Source organism: Chenopodium album, chromosome 1 (assembly GCF_948465745.1).
Source record: "Chenopodium album chromosome 1, dcCheAlbu1.1, whole genome shotgun sequence".
In the NCBI taxonomy this organism is placed as follows: domain Eukaryota; kingdom Viridiplantae; phylum Streptophyta; class Magnoliopsida; order Caryophyllales; family Amaranthaceae; genus Chenopodium; species Chenopodium album.
In genome coordinates this window covers 54,991,373-55,010,652 of record NC_137834.1, presented here as the reverse complement: position 1 = coordinate 55,010,652, position 19,280 = coordinate 54,991,373, and the positions used below count along the sequence as shown (strand labels likewise).

General features: G+C 35.7%; 1 long non-coding RNA gene across 1 annotated transcript; it reads left to right on the top strand.

Moving 5' to 3' along the window:
• Positions 1–17,794: 17,794 nt before the first annotated feature.
• Positions 17,795–18,860, top strand: LOC145586952 (uncharacterized). The gene is made up of 2 exons (XR_014101052.1): positions 17,795–17,968; positions 18,558–18,860. It is a non-coding gene; the product is annotated as an uncharacterized LOC145586952 (long non-coding RNA).
• Positions 18,861–19,280: the final 420 nt, after the last annotated feature.

The window sequence follows — 19,280 nt, the reverse complement described above, 5'->3', positions numbered from 1 at the left end:
ATCGGAAAAGGAAGATGAAGAAGAGGAGGTAACTGATCAAGAGGAACTTGAATCAATGGCAGGAAGGTATGTAGTAGGTCATCGTCTTGACGCTGTGTGGTGTAGAAAAGCAAGATTTTTAGAGTTTCTTGATTTAATAAAATTTCAAGGTTGGGAAATTCTGTTGACTAGGGTTTCATCAAATTACTTGTATCCTGCTGCTATGAATGAATTTTTCCAGAATTTTCAGGCAAAATTGGGAATAATAACGAGCATGGTGAATGATGTAAAGATTGAATTGGACCTAGAAACTCTAGGTAAAATTCTAAAAGCTCCTACTGAAGGTTTTGATACTTACTTGAAGGGAAAGGGTAGTATCAATGTAGGAAATTTCATGGCTGGGGATATAGTAGAGGAATTAGGAGGACAGAGGGGTAAGAAGGTCATGAGTCATAATGATCTAAGCCCTCTAAATAAGCTGCTGTTTAATTTGGTGAAAAAGACTATTCTGCCTAGGACTGCTAAAAAGGGGGAGGCATGTTTACTAGATATGGCTGTAATTTTCTGCATTTCAAAGAAGATTAAGGTGAACTTTCCTTCTTTGATGTATCAGCATTTAGCTCATTGTGTTCCAAGTAGGACAAAAGTGGGGTATGGAGCCATTTTGTCTACTGTTTTTGAAAATGCAAGAGTGATTTTAAAAGGAAAATATGGGGCCTTGAATGAGAAGCCAGAAAATGTGATCAATGAGGAAACCCTTGCTGGGTTAAGTTTGGAAGTTGTAAAAGGAAAAATTCAGAAGTTAGAAAAAGGAGAGAAAAAGAAAGAAAAAGTGACAGGGAAGAGGAAGGAAAAGGTTATGTTAGAGCAGCCTGTAAGGAAGAGTAGGAGAATTTCTGCCAATGGTGTTCCTCAAACTAGCATGGAACAACCACTGGAATTGGATGTCGAGGAGAATATCCTTGAAGGGCAAGTTGCTGAGTTGGCTGACAGAATGGAGAGGGTAGAGAGTCAAATGAAGGACTCTGCTGGAAAACTTCATGTGCTGACACTTGAAAAATTGGTCCAGGAGCAGGGGAAGGAGTTGAAGGAACTCAAGAGAATGACGCTCAAACAGACCAAGGACCTTCAAGAACAGAAGGAGTTCCAGGAGAAAGAACTTCACAAGGCTCTACAGGAACAGAAGGAGGAGTTCCTAGTAAAGCTAAAGGGGGTTGAAGAAAAGTTGGAGGCCTCTGCAAAGCTAACAAAGGAGGACTTCAACAAAATTCTGGAGTGTCTTGAAACCTAGCCTACCCCATCTCAAATTCAGCCTACCCCATCTCAAAATCAGACTAGCTTTTTCTCTCACTGTCTTAGTTATGAACATATTTAATTTTCGTTTTTAAGTATTTGAACAATTGATTTTGATTGTAAATTTTTTAAAATTGTTCATCTGGATGTTAAATATTTTTAATGAAAAGTTGGAACTCTTGCTTATACTTGTGTGTTGTGTATATTTCGAACACTTATGCTGAAGAGTAGATCTTACTTGAGGTTGTTTAGCAGCGCTGCCTTTAGTTTCCCACACTCGATGAATCGCTTGTGGGGCTGTTGGTGGATGTTTCATAAACTTGAAAATACAGGACTTTTTGATAATGCCAAAAGGGGGAAAAGAAGAAGCAAACATGGAGGTTGAAGTTGTTCTGGGTTCCAGTTGAGAAAGTATCATAACTTTCTCAGTTTAGTTTATTTTTAGTTTACTTAGCTTACTTTTTGTTTTTGTTTTATTTCTGTTGTGTGTTTATTTTCTGTCAATAAAATTAAAATACAAAAATACGACCTTTTATTTTGTTTTAACTTTCTCAAGAGTTTGCTTAAGTTTGTCATCATCAAAAAGGGGGAAATTGTTGATGTTTAAAGGTTTTGATGATGAGGAACTTAAGTTACAGCAAACTCATCTCATAAAGACTTTTCAAGTGTTTATGCAGCCTAGGTGAAATTGATCTTGGAGATGGAAGAAGTAACTAAAGCTGAGAAGACTTGAAGGAGTTCTTTATCAAGAAAGTTATTCAATATAAAAGAAGAGTTCCCTAACAGGAACTGAGTTCCCTCACAGGAACATTCCTTCACAGGAACTTGAAGATTGCTGACTAAGATCTTTGGAGGAACTTAGTAAGCGTGGAGTCCAAGTAAACCTACCAGAACAAGAGTACAGCGCAGCAATGTTTTAGTTAAGATTTTATCTTCTAGATTCATTATTAAATATGTTAAGTAGGATATGCATGAAACTTATTAGAAGCGTGACAGTTAGCTTGGCAAATAAATTAAAATCGGAAAAGATAAAAGATAGAAATCGGAAAAAGATTTTCTTTAAATATTTATCTTTTAAAATCAGTTTGTTAAAAAGATATTATGCTTTTTAATTCAATATTTCTATCTTATTTTCTGAAAAGATTTTCTTCAAAGGATTTAATTAAAAAACCGTGTTTTAAGATAAGTTAAGTTTTACTTATTTATCTTTATGTAAACCTACTGTTTATACAGGTAATACTCGTATAAATAGTAGAGAATAACATGAGCCTAGGTTTTTTGTGAGTTTAATGCGTGAAGAATTTACAGAGCTATAGTTGCGTAAGTTTGCCAAGCTTATCATACTGTCATATTAGTTTCGAGTTTCATGCATAGCTTGCCGATCATATACTAGGTGTTAATTCTTGTATTTGGTTTCGGGTTTACTAGGGTGAGAGTATTTTTATCATTGCATACAGAGAGAGCTTCTGGTGAGAAGGGGGAAGATCTGTACTTAGGGAGTACGAGTGAGTTTGAGTGTGGGACTCAAACTGGGTAGAACAAGGTGTTGTTCTGTAGCAAGTTCATTCTGGAACTTGAGAGTAGTGGATGAATTATAATAGGTTGTAACTTGGTGTTTACCCTATTATAGTGGAATTATTTGTGTTTGAAATCCCTAAGGTAGGGTCGAGGTTTTACTTCTAGTTGGGCACTAGAAGGTTTCCTCGTAAAATCTGTGTGCATCGCAAGTTCCTATTTTATTCTGTTTTATATTTGCAAAATTATTATTTAGGAACTCAACTACAATTCACCCCCCCCTCTTGTAGTGTTCATCTCAATTAACAGTTACCAAACTCGTATGGCTAGGCATATTAATAAGAAGGTCAAGACAAGAAATATCAAAGTAGGAGATTTGGTATTAAAAGCACTAAGGAAAAATGTTTTAGACCCAAGGGGTAAATTTAGACCTAATTGGTCTGGACCCTACATTGTCAAAACAATCCTGTCAGGAGGTGCAACAAAACTAACTGATATGGATGGAAATGAATTCTCAAACATGACAAATCTTGACCAACTTAAGAAATACTACCCATAATTACTTGAGTAGGATACTCGAGAGAGCTACGTTCGGCCTGATTCCTTAAGAAAGGATACGTAGGCAACCCTTTACGGGTGCGGCCACTTTACTTTTCGACATCTCCGCATTCCAGAATTAATTAAAAATTCAACAGAAAATCGGCGAATTATTGGCGTCGCAGAAAAGAACCTGGCGCCAGCCAGAAGTCATTAGCGCCAGCCATTGGAATTAGCGCCTGGCGCCAGACTTCAATGGCAGGCGCCAAATGCCAATAACTGGCGCCAATCTGAAATAAGCTCTGGGCGAATTTCGGTGTTTTTCGGAAAATTTTCGACTTCCGTACTCGAAGAATTTGTGGACAATTAATTTTCATTGCTTTAATAAAATAAATTTAAAGTGAATAATTTAATTGAAAGCTGAAATTTCATTAATAAAATAAACTTACATTGTTGATGGAATTTAAATAAAAGATGAAATAAATTAACTTTAAATAGAAATAACAATCTAAGTCTAATAAATCTAAAGCTAAGAAATGCTCCTAATCTTTCTTTTCCTTTCTAGCTCTTTTCCAATTCTTGTCTACTTCATCCTCTCCATCCATAACTTTAACTAGTAGGCATCCTTTAGAGGACCTACATTCAATTTTGGAGTAGATGGTCTCCCCTTAAGCTAACACTCCATGCTTCTTTTCCACCCAAGCTTTTTTATCTGTGGTGTTAGCTTTCCTTTTCCCTTTGTCTTTGGTAGCACCTTTCTTCCTAGGCATTGCAGGTGTTTTGAATTCAATTCTTGCACCTAAACGTTCCTTGGCAGAAATCACCCTGTCACCTAGACGATTCTTCACATCGGTTCTACCCTGATCAGTTGAAGATTTCTTCAGCAACCACTTCTTTACATCATTGGGCAAAGAGGGAGGAACCTTTTGGGTAATCACTTCCCATAAAGGTCTAGCACCCCAGTAAGCATCGAATCTATCTACTTCTTGAGATACAGGGTACTCATAGGGAGGACGAAGATCCCCGGAAGGAATATTCTGAAGCAGGCCATATTGTCCTTTTACCCTGCAGAGGTAATAATAAGTCACACGAGATAATATTGGAAGACGGCAGAAATGTTGCTTGTTAACACCAACCATCCTTTCTATTTTCCACCATGGGACGACCCACTTGATAGCAAAATCACGTGATTCGAAGACTTTTTTCCACCCACGGCGCCCAATTTTAGGAATGCGTTTCTTCCTTCTCACGAAGCAAATGGGAGTATATTTCTCAATATCGTCCGGAGGGCTAATTAATCCTAGCCTTTCCATTAGCCACACCTATATGACACATACCAATTCACGTAGGAATTACATCGTAATGTCGTTTTTCTTTATTTAATCAAATTTGCGAAAAGGACAAGAAAATAAAGAATATTCGCCTTGGCTTAAGCGATCAACAAACAATTATTTAATTCAATCCTAATCTTTATTTAACGCAAGATACTATGTGGAATTGATTAATTAATTTTTTCAAAGGTGATCAAACAACACTAATTAATTAATTAGGGTTCTTTTAAACAAGAAAATAAATGTGATTTAACTAAGTGCTCGAGAATTTACCACTTCTCTTTGCTAGATCTTCGTTTAGAACACTTATGGACTCCTTCTTGTTGGGGAACCACCACCGTAGTAACAAAATATCATAGGGGTGAGTGTTTAGGACAAGAGGGTCTAGGTTTCCCATGTTCACAAGTATTTTGCCAGAGTTTTAGATTATTTTTCTGTTTATTTAAGCCTTGGTTTAAGCTCTTATTTATAGGGAATGATTAGGTTTAGGGTTACGAGCATCCTGCTGCAACAGGTGTCGCGCGCAACAGAATAAGTTGCACGCGACAACCCAGCGCAAGTGATTATGTTGCGCTGCTACGGGTATCGCAACTAATTGTCTTGCGCGCGGCTTTATGGTAAGATTCAATTTTATATTTTTTGTATAATTCTAAATCTTCCGCAGCGCAACTCTGGAGGTTGCGCTGGGTGTCGCGCGCAACTGAATTGGTTGCGCGCAGCAGCCCAGCGCGATTGTTTGAGATGCGCGCGGCTTTTTTTGTTGCAGCATTAAAATTTAACCTAGGCGCTCCTAAATCCGTCATTATTAAGTTATAAGTCGAGCTTAAGCCTAATTATGATCGGGTTTGGTTAATTGGACCTTTTTTGGATTCTATCTTTAATTCGGACTAGTCTTTTGTGTTTTATGGCTTAACCAGTTCTCCATAAGTATTCTTCACTTCAATCCAACACGAAGATGGTTTTATTTATCGTCATTGCACTTCATGTCGGGACAGGAGGCCAAAAGTAGATGTCTACAGTCTTTAAGCAATAAAATTAAAAGCTTTAGCCCTATTATGATACTAACATGATATTAGGAAAGAAATAGGAAGCATCATAGAAACATACATGGATATTAGGAATATTAATTAACCTTAAACATGATACTAGGAAGCAATAAAGACATCCTAACATGATACTAGGAATCAAAATAATAATCTAAGCATGATTTTTATATCCAAAGATCAATAAAACAATTAAAATACTTACTTCGATGCCTCGTATCTCTTTCGAATAACAAAATACATGCGTTAGTAATTTAAGGAAAAGTAATAAACAAAAAATTAAATCAAATAATTGAAATAGGGATTTGGGACCAAACCCTCAAAAATATCAAACCTTTTACGTCTAAAGCGAATGAAACTTCGAATATGGCTAGGTGTGTCTAGAGCTAATGAGTGAGGAATTTTGTAAAAGGGAAGGTTTAGAAAAAGAAGAGAGAGAAAAAGATTCTAGCTTTTAGAGAAAGAGAAAGATGATGATTGTGAATAATTAAAAACGGGGAGATACGACCCCTATTTATAGTCATATAATATATTGTAATATATCATTGGAATAATTTCAAGATCTATCCAACCATACAAGATTTGGATAAATATTGTGAGGCACAAAAATATTATCTGACGGTCTTTGAACATCTTTATATTCGAATAGAATTAGGATTAAAAAAAGGAAAGTTTTATTCAATTTCAAACTGTTTGATTTTATCTTTTCAAAAAGGATAATCAAGATCTTTTATAAACTCATAGAAGCTTCTAATAAATCCTTAGTATTTTAGGAATAGGATTAAACCTTTGAACCCCCCACATGATCATAGGGTCGTAGGTAAAATCCGGTTTGAGCCTAGTTTAGTATTCTCGCCATAACTTGTTCATTATTAATCGGAATTAGGCTAAAAAGTTATCGTAGGAAAGGTCTTTTCAAGCCCCATCCAACTACACTATTATTAGACCCATATCAATGGACCACACTAAACTGGAATGCATATTTTTCATGAATAGGGTAAGAAATGAAATATTTTAAAAAAACAGAAATAATAGATATTTTAATAAAAACAACCTCATCAGTAGACTTTTCACACTTTTTCTTTGTTCGATAACCAAATAACATGAACGGTATTCATCATTGGGTTTGGTTTTGGGGAGACACATTTGGGTGTCTACTGAAGCCCCCACTTTGACTAAGTTTGGAGAAACTTATGTTTCGAAAACGAAAGTGAAAGTAGCGATAGGGACGGAGAATGATTCAGAACGTTCGGCGAACCTAAATCATTCTTTTAACGCCGATACCTGAAAACTAGCGTTAGTTAAAAGAGATAAAATAGTTAAGAAACGCGTATCTTGCACCGTCGAGCACACGTCTCTAGAGTATCCAAATTTTGTTTGACAATCTTCCTCAAGCTAGGGGATACCGCCTAAAGACTACCACGCTTGCAGCTGCCTTTAATTTTCGCTATTTTATGACCATTTTCCACATCCTGGGGAATATGATCGAAGATAACTTTGCTTGAAATCACCTCCTGCTTTTGAAAACCTTACACATCTTAGGGAATGTCGTCGAAGACCACTTTTCTTGAAGCCATCCTCAGTTTTTTAACAACTTTCCACATCCTTGGGAACACTATCGAAGATAACTTCGCTTGAAGTCATCCTCAATTGTTTGTGACAACTCTCCACAAGCTAGGGAACGCCGTCGATCAATGCTGCTACATCACGAGCTTTTTTCTTGAATCATGGTCACAACTTTCCCAATCATAGCGAATGTCGTCGAATATCGCCTCATCACGAACCGTTCTTCTCAAATCTAGGTGAGAACCTCCACAATCTTAGTGAATGCCGCCGAACACCGCCCATCTCTTGTTATCTTCTCAAATCTAGGTGACAACCTCCTCAATCTTAGCGAACGTCGTCGAAGACTGCCCATCTCGTGCTATCTTCTCAAATCTAGGTGACAACTTTCTCAATCTTAGCGAACGTCGTCGAAGATAACTTCGCTTGAAGCCATCCTCAGTTTTCCTTCATAACCCTCCACAAGCTAGGGAACGTCATCGAAGATAACATCGCTTGAAGTCATCCTCAGCTTTCTGATAGCTTTCCACATACCAGGGAACGCTGTCGAAGATAACTTCGCTTGAAGTCATCCTCAGTCGTTAGTCATCCTCAGTCGTTACGATAATATTTCGAAGAAAATTACCGAAGACCAACACTTGTCGATCCTTAAAGCTCGCTTGAACTTTGCTGTTGTGATTTTTGCTTAAATTTTCACGATGCCAGTACGTCGGCGCATTTTTGATGCTTATGAACCATTACGTCCGTGCCTCAGCTATTTATGAACCATTACGTCAGTGCCTTTACAAAGAACCAATGCTTAGGCATTTTAAGTTAAGTGAGACTATCTTTTATCAAGTCCATCACCTAATGTGATTGTAATTGTGTCGATTACTTAATCATGTCAAATTGCTTATAGAGGCTAACTAGCGTACCAAGGAACCCAAAAGTGCTGCATAAGTTCAACATAGTCATTTATGATGGCCATATATCCTGTCTGAGGTGCTTGATCAAAATCTGGATGTGCTCAATCAATCAATCCGATCGTCAATCTAAATGCGATCAGGCCGACTCTAGTTGATTTGCTAAGCCATTTGCGTCCTTTTGCTTCAAATCTTTTGTACCTGCATTTTTATTTTGGACTATAGGACTTTGCTCATCTTTTCTTTAGAGGTTGACCTAAGGCTCGGTGTTGCTTGACTCACTTCATAATACTTAATATGTTTTTAACACATATGACTTGTCATGACTCGACTCAAAGCGTTTTGACACACATGGCTTAACATGACTCAAGGTGTAAACTTGACTTAATACGATTGACCGACTCGAAGACGACTCAACTCGATTGTGACTAGTGTGTGCAAAGTATTGACTCGTGACTCAAAGTGTACATGACTTATGTGTGCATTCGACTTTCTCCCGTATAATAAAAAAATTTCCGTCATTTTTGTGGAGGGTACCGACTTTCTCCCTAAAAAGAAAGACGCAAAAAGACAGGAGTAAAATTTTACGATGCATGTAGAATGAGCTTAAACAAATATAGGCGTCGATGTTGTATCTTAGGGTGAAATATCCTAGGCTATCTTGAAAATATTTCGGTAACTTAGGCACGGAGGCTAAGCACTTCATATTTTGCGATATAATGACAAATATGATCTTAATATGACAAGGCATGCTTCAACATTATATTAAGATTTCATGACAAAGGGTTCCTGAAGGAAGTACTACTTGGTCATGTATCTGTGCAATGTGTGAAAGTTACTAAAGCTAGGCTGCAAAGGCTAAGTGTATGGGAAAGTGTTATGAGAAGAGTCAAATAGTGGTGACTCTTTAGGCTAGGTAAGCTAATGATGTGGGGATCAAGCACCCAAGTCTTGCTCTAAAGGGATAAGGATGAGCATAGGAGATCCCCTTGATATGATCAATTATGAATGTAAATATGAACACATTTTTATTACGGCTGCACCTCGATTTGAGGTTGCCTACGTATCCGTTAGAATCAGGCCGAACGTAGCTCTATCCGAACCTCGCACAAGTATGTGTATACCTCAAAGAGGTCTTTCAAGGGTTGTAACGTGGTTAGGCTAAAGGTTGAATAAGAAAGGGATAAAGGCTCAAGACCCTAGATAAGCCCCCAAGGTGTGCAACCTTGCTTTTGAATCTTTGTATTATTATACTTAAGGTTTCTCACTTTTGAGCTCTTTCCTTTTTTTTTTTTTTTTGCTCTCTTTTTTTTGCTTTTGCATTTTTTTTGGAACCTTTTTTATCAGTGTGGGAAATCCCGATCATGCGGCCTATCACTCACTTGGAATTCATGTTTCTCAGGCACAGTACCGATCACTCGATAAGAGACGCAATCCGAGACGTGTTCATATCAATGACATTGGAACACTTTCCATTTTGTACACTTTTATTTATTTTTTATATTTTTATTTTATTCCTCTAAAATCACTCAAGCTTTTGTGAAATTTGAATTTGCATAAGTTGCACACCATCCCATCCCAAGGTTAGGTAGATATGGGTTGAAAAAAGAAAGGTTTATCGCTAGGTGAGGCTCAAAGTGGTTTATAAAAAAAAAGGGTGAAGATGATATGATAGGCAACAAAGGGTTCCTCAAATCATTGGTATACCTTATGCTTAGTTCGACATGGATTTTTTATTTTTTTTTAGAATGCAATGCAATGATCATATGCAAGAAAATAAATACTCATTTAATTAAAAGGGAAAAAGAAAAAACCTACAAAGTAATCTAAGGAAAATGAATGGTGCCTATTCTAGACTTATTGGGGAAAGAATGAATAAAGAAAATAGAAAAAATAGGTCACAAAATTTTGTCATTGAAGCTCGCCTGTTGTCTTATACCTTGTTATCACTCGGTCTTCTTGCTAGCTGGAGGTATAGGAAGCTTGTTATTATCGATCAAGTATTGGATGGCCTCTTTTAGCTTCGAACAACTCTCAGTAGTATGACCCCTACCTTGATGGTACTTACAATGTGCATCTAGGTTCCAACTAGGCAATCTCTTCTTAGGTGCGGGATCTTGGATAGGTCCAATGGGAGTAATGAGTCCCTTGGCATGGAGTCGATCGAAGACAGTATCACAGCTCATCCCAATAGGAGTGAACTCTTTCCTTAATTACTTTTTAGATCCTTGATCATCCATGGCTAAGACTTCATTGAGATCAAAGGTACTAGCATTGTTACTAGAGTGGGTGTTTTCGAAAGAAGAAGGATTGTCGTTCTTCTTTCCTTTCCAGCCACTATTGTTGCTATTGTTAGTAGCTTTTTGCTTTGCAAGGTCATCTTCTATTTCAATACCTATGTCATAGACGGCCTTGAAAGTATTCAAATTATGTTTATATTTCAAATGCTTCGAATACTTGTCTTGAAAGTTCTTGATGATCATCATTATAGACTCTTTTTCAGTAGGGACCTCGACCATGTTGGCGGAAGTTTCCCTCCACTTGTTAAAGAAAGAAGTGAACCCTTCATTTTCCTTTTGCTTAAGCATCTCAAGTTGTCTATAGTCTGTTTTAACTTGAAGGTTACATTTATATCTATTAATGAAAGCGTTTACAATAGCATCCCAAGTAGAGGTTTTCTCTTTATCAAGAGAAAAGAACTATTGTTGACAAACGATTTCAAGTGATAAAGAAAACAATGTATGAAAATTTTTCTTATCTATCCCATTAATATTCGTTATTGTCTTGAATTCCCTTAAGTGGAAGTAAGGATTATATGTTGCCTTAAACCCTTCATTCTCTTTTTCAAGGAAAAAGAACCATTGATGGCAAACGATTTCTGAGAGATACTGAGAACAAAAGGTGGAAAACTTTCATGTCAATCCCCTTAATATTCATTATGGTTTCAAAAACTCTTGAGTGAAAGTAGGGGTTGTCAGTAAGTTTAAACTTAGGGATGTCATTGGCATTGAACTTCTGCAGAAGAAGATCCTTATTCACTAAGACCCCTTGTGAGCTAATGCCCTGAAATCTTTAGTCACTGGATATTTTGCTCAAGCTTTCTTGCATGAGCTACATTTCTTGTTGTCTCGTTGGGTCATTGACTTGAAGAGTTATACTCTTTATTAATTCAGTTAGGATGGCCACATCCTTTGAGTTCATTAACTTCCTCCTAAGACACCATAATCTTCTTAGCCTTTCTTTTCATACTAATTGGTTTGTCAAAGAGTAGCACTTGCACAAAGGTGTTATCCTTGATTAATCGCCTTTCCCTCCTTGACCAAGTGCTGTTGAAAGGGAAAGTAGGGGTAATTTTTTTCATTTTTGACTCAAGATCTATTCAACATGAAATAGATGGGAAGAGATCATGATAGAAAGGAGAGAATGATAGGTATGGACAAAGTATGTAGAGAATGAAAAAAATTATGTAGATGAAGAGATATGAAAGAATTTAGGAATAAAGTGGACCCCCCAACTCAAAGGACGGAAAGGTCTACTCACGCATGAACCTAAAACATGGTTATGGTGACATAGTGACATACTTTGACACTTGTTTCAGACCATGGGACTAGACTATGTGACTAGATTCGATCAAAGACTAAGTTAAGACCTCATGTATGTGCACTAAACTGGACAGGTTGTAGTATTCTAGTCATAACCTTTTATCTATGACTTTTAATTGAACGAAACCGACGTCAAATGAAAGATAAAACTCGGGCCTACAGATCCATAGGCTGTAAGACTCGTAACTCTTCCTAGACCTCCGGCTATGACCAAAACAGGTTGACACTTGTATAGTATACGTGAATAAAAATCCGAGTACAGTTGACTCAAAGGAACTATGACTCGATTTTAGACATAATTATTAGTTTAAAATAATTAATTAATAAAGAAAAGTCCTTTATTCCTTGGTTATTTTATTTAACTCATTAAAAAGTCAAACAAATATTTAGTTTAATCACATATAAGTATGCATAAGCAAATAATGCATAAGTAGTCAAGTAGTCACAATATGATGCAATGAGTTTGCAACCTAACCACGACTCTAGTTCTCTAAAGTTCAAGATATAAGTTATTCAAAGAGGGTCCATGGTTATGATTCTGGATGCACCGCACGGAGGCCTTACCTTTGGAAGGGGTTGCGCGTGTGGATGGGACCCCGCGAGTTTAACTCGCTTCCATGGTTTGGTGAATTTAACAAACTCGGATGTACCCTTTGTTGCCAGGAGCATTCAATTGGGTAGATGGAGCGTGAATTCCCAGAGGGTTATGGCCATATGTAGAACACATATGGGTTTCAAATTAAAGGAAAAACTAAATTAAGAAGTATAACCGAGCAAACAGGACTAGAAAACTAGTCAAAACAAGAAGGTAGATTTCTGGCTCGGTAGTGGTAGAATTTGGCGCGAGAAAATAGCGTCATCGCCAGACGCTGGCACTGTCGCCAGACGACAAGCTTGTCACCAGGCGACAGCACCATCGTTTGGCGCTAACACTGTTTTCTCAGCGCTAATTCCTACAAACCTCGGCAGTTTTTTGTTCTTGAATTTTTCAGTTTTTTTCGTAACATTATTTCAACTTTAGTTGTGAAAGATATTTCCCGAGATTCCTACGTGAAAAAATCCTATGTTTTTTACTTATTACGATGGTCTTTCCAATGAGAACATTTTTATGCTTATGCTAATAATGTCAATCAAAATTACGCACATGAAATACTTAGAACTTTTCGAGTCTCATCCACTCATTCTAAATCATTGCCAAAATAAATTTTAATTTTAAGATTTAAAATAGAAATACTCCCAGTGGAGTCGCAAAAAACTGTATGGAATATTTTAAGCCATCCTACATTTGTGCCCCACTGTGATCTAACACTTAAGCATGTGGCGTCTAAAGGGAAGGAAGCTAGAGCAAAGAGTCTCCAACAAGTTTTAGGAACTTGTAAACCGTTCACAAGGTGAAGGTTACACCCCTTAAAAATCTAGGAGATTGTTAACTCCAATAGGTCTGGAACCATGACTGGAAGTTCGGGGATGAAGGTACAAATCCAACCTAAAAGAGATTGAACCTGCCCTAAAAATAGGCCTCTACTTTATTCTTCTCGTATTCATGTGCGCTTTCTGACTAACATACAATCATTAGGTTTACCCTAAACCTGTTTATCTATTTTGGTTGAATATTAATGCACAAATAAACCTATTATTGGTGATCACTTGAATTATAAACATATTAACCCTAAACAAGATTATTAATTATCTTATTAAGCGTGATTACAAGTACAAATTCCCTTTACACATGCATAAAAGGTGTGATCAAGAAATAATAATAATAATAAATAATATAAAGCAACATCATAATCATAATAATAACCATAAAAATAATAATCACAATCGAAATAATCATGTTAAAGCATAATATTAAAAGCAAGATCCTAGGCATGATACTAACAAGATTAATAACAAACCCTAGCATGTCACTAAGCAATAAAAATCAAATCTTTAGCACTAACATGATACTAAAGCTTTAGCCCTAACTGATACTAACATGATATTAGGAAAAAAATAGGAAGCATCAAAGAAACATACATGATATTAGAAATATTAATTAACCCTTAACATGATTCTAGGAAGCAAAAATAAAGACATCCTAACATGATACTAGGAATCAAAATAATAATCTAAGCATGATGTCTATATCAAAAGAATAATAAAATAATTAAAATACTTACTTCGATGCCTCGTATCTCTTTCTAATTACAAAATACACGCGTTAATGTAGACACCTAAAAATGTCTCCCCAAAACCAAACCCGATGACGAACAACCTTTCACCGCCATTATTGGTCGGGTTGAGTATTTAATCTTGGAGTGCTTAAATCCTTATTTCCATTTCAACCCAAATCATCCTTTTTTAAAAGATAAGATTAAAGAGTTTGAAATTGAATAAAACTTTTCTTTTGGAAAGTCCTAATTCTATTCGAATTGAAAGACGTTCAAAGATAGATAGATATTATTTTCGTGCCTCATAGTTTTTATCCAAATTTTAAATGGTTGGATAGACCTTGAAATTATCTTTCCAATGATATATTATAATATCAATTCCGAGCTATAACGGAAAAGATATGAATAAAATGTCAAACTCTATCCAAAACTGAAACCGTCTCACTATTTCGGCCATATCTTATATTATATAAAATATTTTAATCTGATTTTAATTGGGTTAGAAAGTAGACTTCAAGAGCTTTCCAACGATATCTTATTTAAATTGTTGGATAAAAAGATATGATAAAAACAAAAACCGCAAAAATTGTTGTCTATCGAGTTTTATTCCGATTTAATTTGGATCGTATCATCTATTGTCAACCCTTCTTCTTTCTCTATAAATAGAGGTCATATCTCCCCTTTTTCAATCATCAACAAGTTTAATCACAAATCAGTCTCTTCTTCCTCTTTAGCCTAAATACTAGCCTCCCTATTCTCTCATAATACTTCCCCTAAGCACTCCAAGGAGTCCATACTTAACCTGAGGTTCCGTCCTTAAACCAAGGCGTGAAAGGTATAATTAACTGAGGGTTTTGGCCAAATCATATCTACATTTATTTAATTTAATTTCCCATTTGATTTATATTTTTATTGAAGTTAGTAACAATTTATTCATGAAGTATCAATTTAAAGGAACGCGCGGAATGTGAGTAATTAATTAATTTAATTACTCTTATTTTATTTTAATATTGCTAGTATCATGATTAGGGTTATTTTATATTTAATTTGACTAACGCTATTATTGTTAAATTGCTTCCAATATTAATGTTATTGTTATTATGATCACTATATTGCATGTTTAAAGGGAATATGTAATTGAAAATCACGCCTAATAAGATAATTTGGACAACCGGTTTAGGTTCCTTTTTAATCTTGTTGTTTAATCAAGTGATCACAATATATTAGAATTATATGTTGCATTAATATTCAACCAATTTCTCTTAATAATAGATTGGAGCAAATTGAATCGTTGTTTGTGTGCCTTTGTGATCGCAGGAATCGCTTTTTACTATAAGAATCGATTAGAGGCCAATAAGGGCGAATGTGACTCCATGACTCACTTCGTACCATCATCCCCAATCCTACTTTCGTTGTTCCGAACCATATGGAGTTAGTAATCTCATGGATTATGAATGGGGTGTAACCTTCACGGGTCAATCGTTGTTGCCTATCGTTGTCCCTTTATCGTAGTTGTCTTTTATGATCCGTGAACGGTTTACAAGTTCCTTAAAAACTTGTTGGCGGCTACCTACTTTCCTTGTCCCTAATCTTATTATGTTAATTCCCACTTCCTATGATTGCCAAGCATATTCACACATGCTTTAACGTAGGCGCACTTCGAACAACGCCTACAATTTGGCGACTCCACTTGGGAGGATTCTTGGTTACTTATCGATTTGAGTGATCGGTATTTAATTAAGATGAGTGGATGAGACTTGAAAGATTCTTGAATTGTATTCATGCGATTTAATTGGCATTGTTACATATGCATATACTTTTTAGGTTACCTATTTTGCCACAATAGTACGTGTTCTACGTATGTGGCTAGCCCGGGGGATTTATGCTCTATCAACCCAAAAACGTTCATGACAATAAGGGTTCATCCGAGTTTTTTAAATCCAATCAAATCATGGAGTCGATTTCGATTTCATCACGAATTCTCGGAGCCGCCCGTTGGCATACACCCTCAAGGGAGGCTGCCTTGCTAACGCGTCCAAACTCTTAACCATGGTACCCTTTGACACCCAAATAAGCTTGACCATAGTCGAACATAGAACTTGACTTTAGGTTACGAACTTCATTGCATCATGCTTGACGATGTGCTTATATGTGCATTTTTTATTGACTCTTTTTAATTAATTTTTTTTCTTCTCTTATCAAACCCTTTTTATTTTTTTTTAGAGTCGAGTCATAGATTTTTTTTTAAAATTTGAGTCAACCCGGATTTTTATTCTCGAATCCTGCACAAGAGTCATTTTGTTTTGGTCATAGCCAGAGTTCTAGAAAGAGTTACGTGTCGTGAAACCTATGGATCTGTAGACCCGAGTTTTATCTTTCAATTGGCGTTGGTTTTGTCCCAATCAGAGCCATAGATAAAAAGTTATAACTGATTTACTACAACCTGTCCAGTTTAAGTGTCTTTTTAGTGTCAATTTTTTATAATTTTTTTTTTTTGTGTCAAGCTAGTCTTAGCAAAGTCCTTTAATCCATGTAAACTCGTATAACATAGGATTATAGATTTTTATTTTTTATTTATAATTTTTATACCCATGAGTCTTAACTCTTCTAGAATTCTAGTCCTCTTCCTATTAGTTTCTTGTGATTTTTTGTACTAACCTTAACATGTGTTCTTTGTCTTTGATTGTTGTTGATCTTATTTATGACTAATGATTTCCAATGGACCGTTTTCACCTAGTAAATATAATAAACATTAAAATTGGACAAAATTAATCAAGTTAATTTGTCTTTTAGTCTTTCGTTTTATTTGATCATTGGGTCCTTCGTTTTTCACAACGTCCTCATATCTAGCCATGCGATCATACCACGAGTCTTAATAAACTCACATAATCACACATGTTGAGTCATTGCAAAGACTTTGTCTTCGAGTAATGCACTATATTGTTTATGATCGTATACTAGGACCATGCATGCATCGTTTTCCGTCGTAATAGGAATGAGTGGAGTATTTCCCATCAGTTTTCAAAATCGTTTCATACACTCTTCCTTTTCAATCCGAGTATTGAGTGAATGCATTAAGTGAGTTCTTCCTTACACAGTACTTGAGTCTAAAATAACTAGCCAATAGTTGGAAGAATAAGGGGAACATCACTCCTTCCTTCTTTCCTTCCAATCAAAGCATCAACAACAAGAAAATATTTTCCTCAGTAGGCAGCTAGAAGTAAGTCATAAACAACCATGAAGACAAAGCACGATGCAAGCTTCTTACCAAGATTTCATGTTTTCTTCTTCTTTTGTTTCAAACCCTTCCCCCTAAAAAGTCTAACATAGGTTCTCCTTATCCATGTGTCTATGTGTCACATTTCATACCTTATTCATAAACGAGCATCTCTTTCTTACATTCGATCATGTGATTAGCAAAAAAAAAAAAAAAAAAAAATAAAATAAAATAAAAAAATGTCGTACCGAACACAAGGTACACCAATGATTTGAGGTACCTTTGCAACCCATTCATTCCCCATTAACCACTCAATCACAGATCCATTTCTTCATCAACACTAGTAGAAAAAGGCAAAAAGGCACCACTCAATGGCCACCGGTTTTCAAAAACCGGTGGGGAAAAAAAGGGGGAAAATGGGCGGGATTGGGGTGATATAGTATTGCCACCGGTTCAAACCGAACCGGTGGGGAAAATATTATTACCACCGGTTCTAAACCAGTGGTTTTGTTATTAAAAAATAACCCCCCCCTTATAAACTCCAAACCCTATCTCTTCATTCATTCTTAACCGCTCCTCTTTCTCCCTCCTGCTCTCCCCTCTCCTCCCTCGATCTGTTCGTCTTCTCTAGCAGTCCAGCTGATTTACTCTATCTTTCTCTCTCCTCTCTCCCCTCTCCTCCTTCTCTTTCTCATCTCTTTCTCATCTTCTTCTCTCGATCTGTTCATCTTCTCTATTTTCCTTATCTTCGATCTCCTTCTCGTCTCTATCTCATCTCCTTCTCTTTCATTTCCACCACCACCGCAACAATAAATCACGAAGACATGCACAAGGTTAGGTTTAATATTGTGTTTAATTAATCGATTTTAATCGATTTTGGATTTTGTTGGGTTTAATTAATTATTTTTCCTGGGTTAATTAGTCGATTTTGGATTTTTTTGAGTGTTTTCATCGATTTCGAATTCGATTTTTAATTGATTTTAATCGATTCTAAGTCGATCTCCTTCTGGGTTCTATTCGATTTAATTCTGGGTTTTTTTTTTTGAGTTCGTGAAAATCAATTTGTTTTTTTTAGTTCGATTTAATTCTCATTTTGTTTTTAATTCTCGTTTTGAAAATCAATTCGATTTTTTTTTAGTTCAATTTAATTCTCGGGTTTTTACTAATTTCTGGGAATTTTGTTTGATTTTTTTTTTTCTGGGTTTTTTTATTGGGGTTTTATTTTTTTTCTGGGTTTTAGTTTTTTGGGTTATTTTTCTGGGTTTTTGTTTAATTTCTGGGTTTTGTTTATATTTTTTTGTGTTTTTTCTGGGTTTATTTAACCGATTTAAATCGATTTATGGGTACCATGCATACTGTTCTTGTTTTTTTTTTTCGCAGCTTATTTATTTTATTTAATCAATTTTTTTTTGTTTGATGCAGGTATATTGATTTAGATGTAGATGTTAAATCGAAGAATAAAGATGCAGGATTATTGATTTAGGTGTTATATGGGTTTTTTTTTTTTAATTTTAATGTTGTAATTTTTTTTGGGTTTTTTATTGTAAATTTTTTTTTATTTTAATGTTGGAATTTTAGTTTTGTGTAATTTGATTAATTTAGTTCTTTTAAATTGGAATTGTTGTATGAGTAATTTAGTTGTAGTTATTAATTTAGTTTTTTCACTGTTAAAAAGTGTACAATTAGTAGATACTAATGAATATATATGTGTTTTTATGTATTTTACATATATATATAGTTTCTGCTACAATATATGTGAAATAAATGCAAAACAAAAATTTTATGGGCATTATTGCCACCAGTTAACCGGTGGCAATCCTTGTTAATACCATTAAAAAAAAATTGCGGGAAGCATTATTACCACCGGTACAAGGCTCAAGATTATTGCCACCCCCCAAATGGCCACTGATTCAAAACCGGTGGCATAGGGGGGTTTTGAACCGGTGGCCAATTTATATTTTCGCCTAGTGCAATCACTTTGAGTCTCGTCTAATGATTGACCTTTTTTATTCAACCCACATTCACTTAACCCTAGGATGGGAAGGTGTGTAATTGTATGACATTCAAAAAGCAAGTAAAAAAAAAAAGTAGCAAAGCAACAATAAAACAATGTCTAAGGGCAAGTGTTCCAATGTCTTTGATATG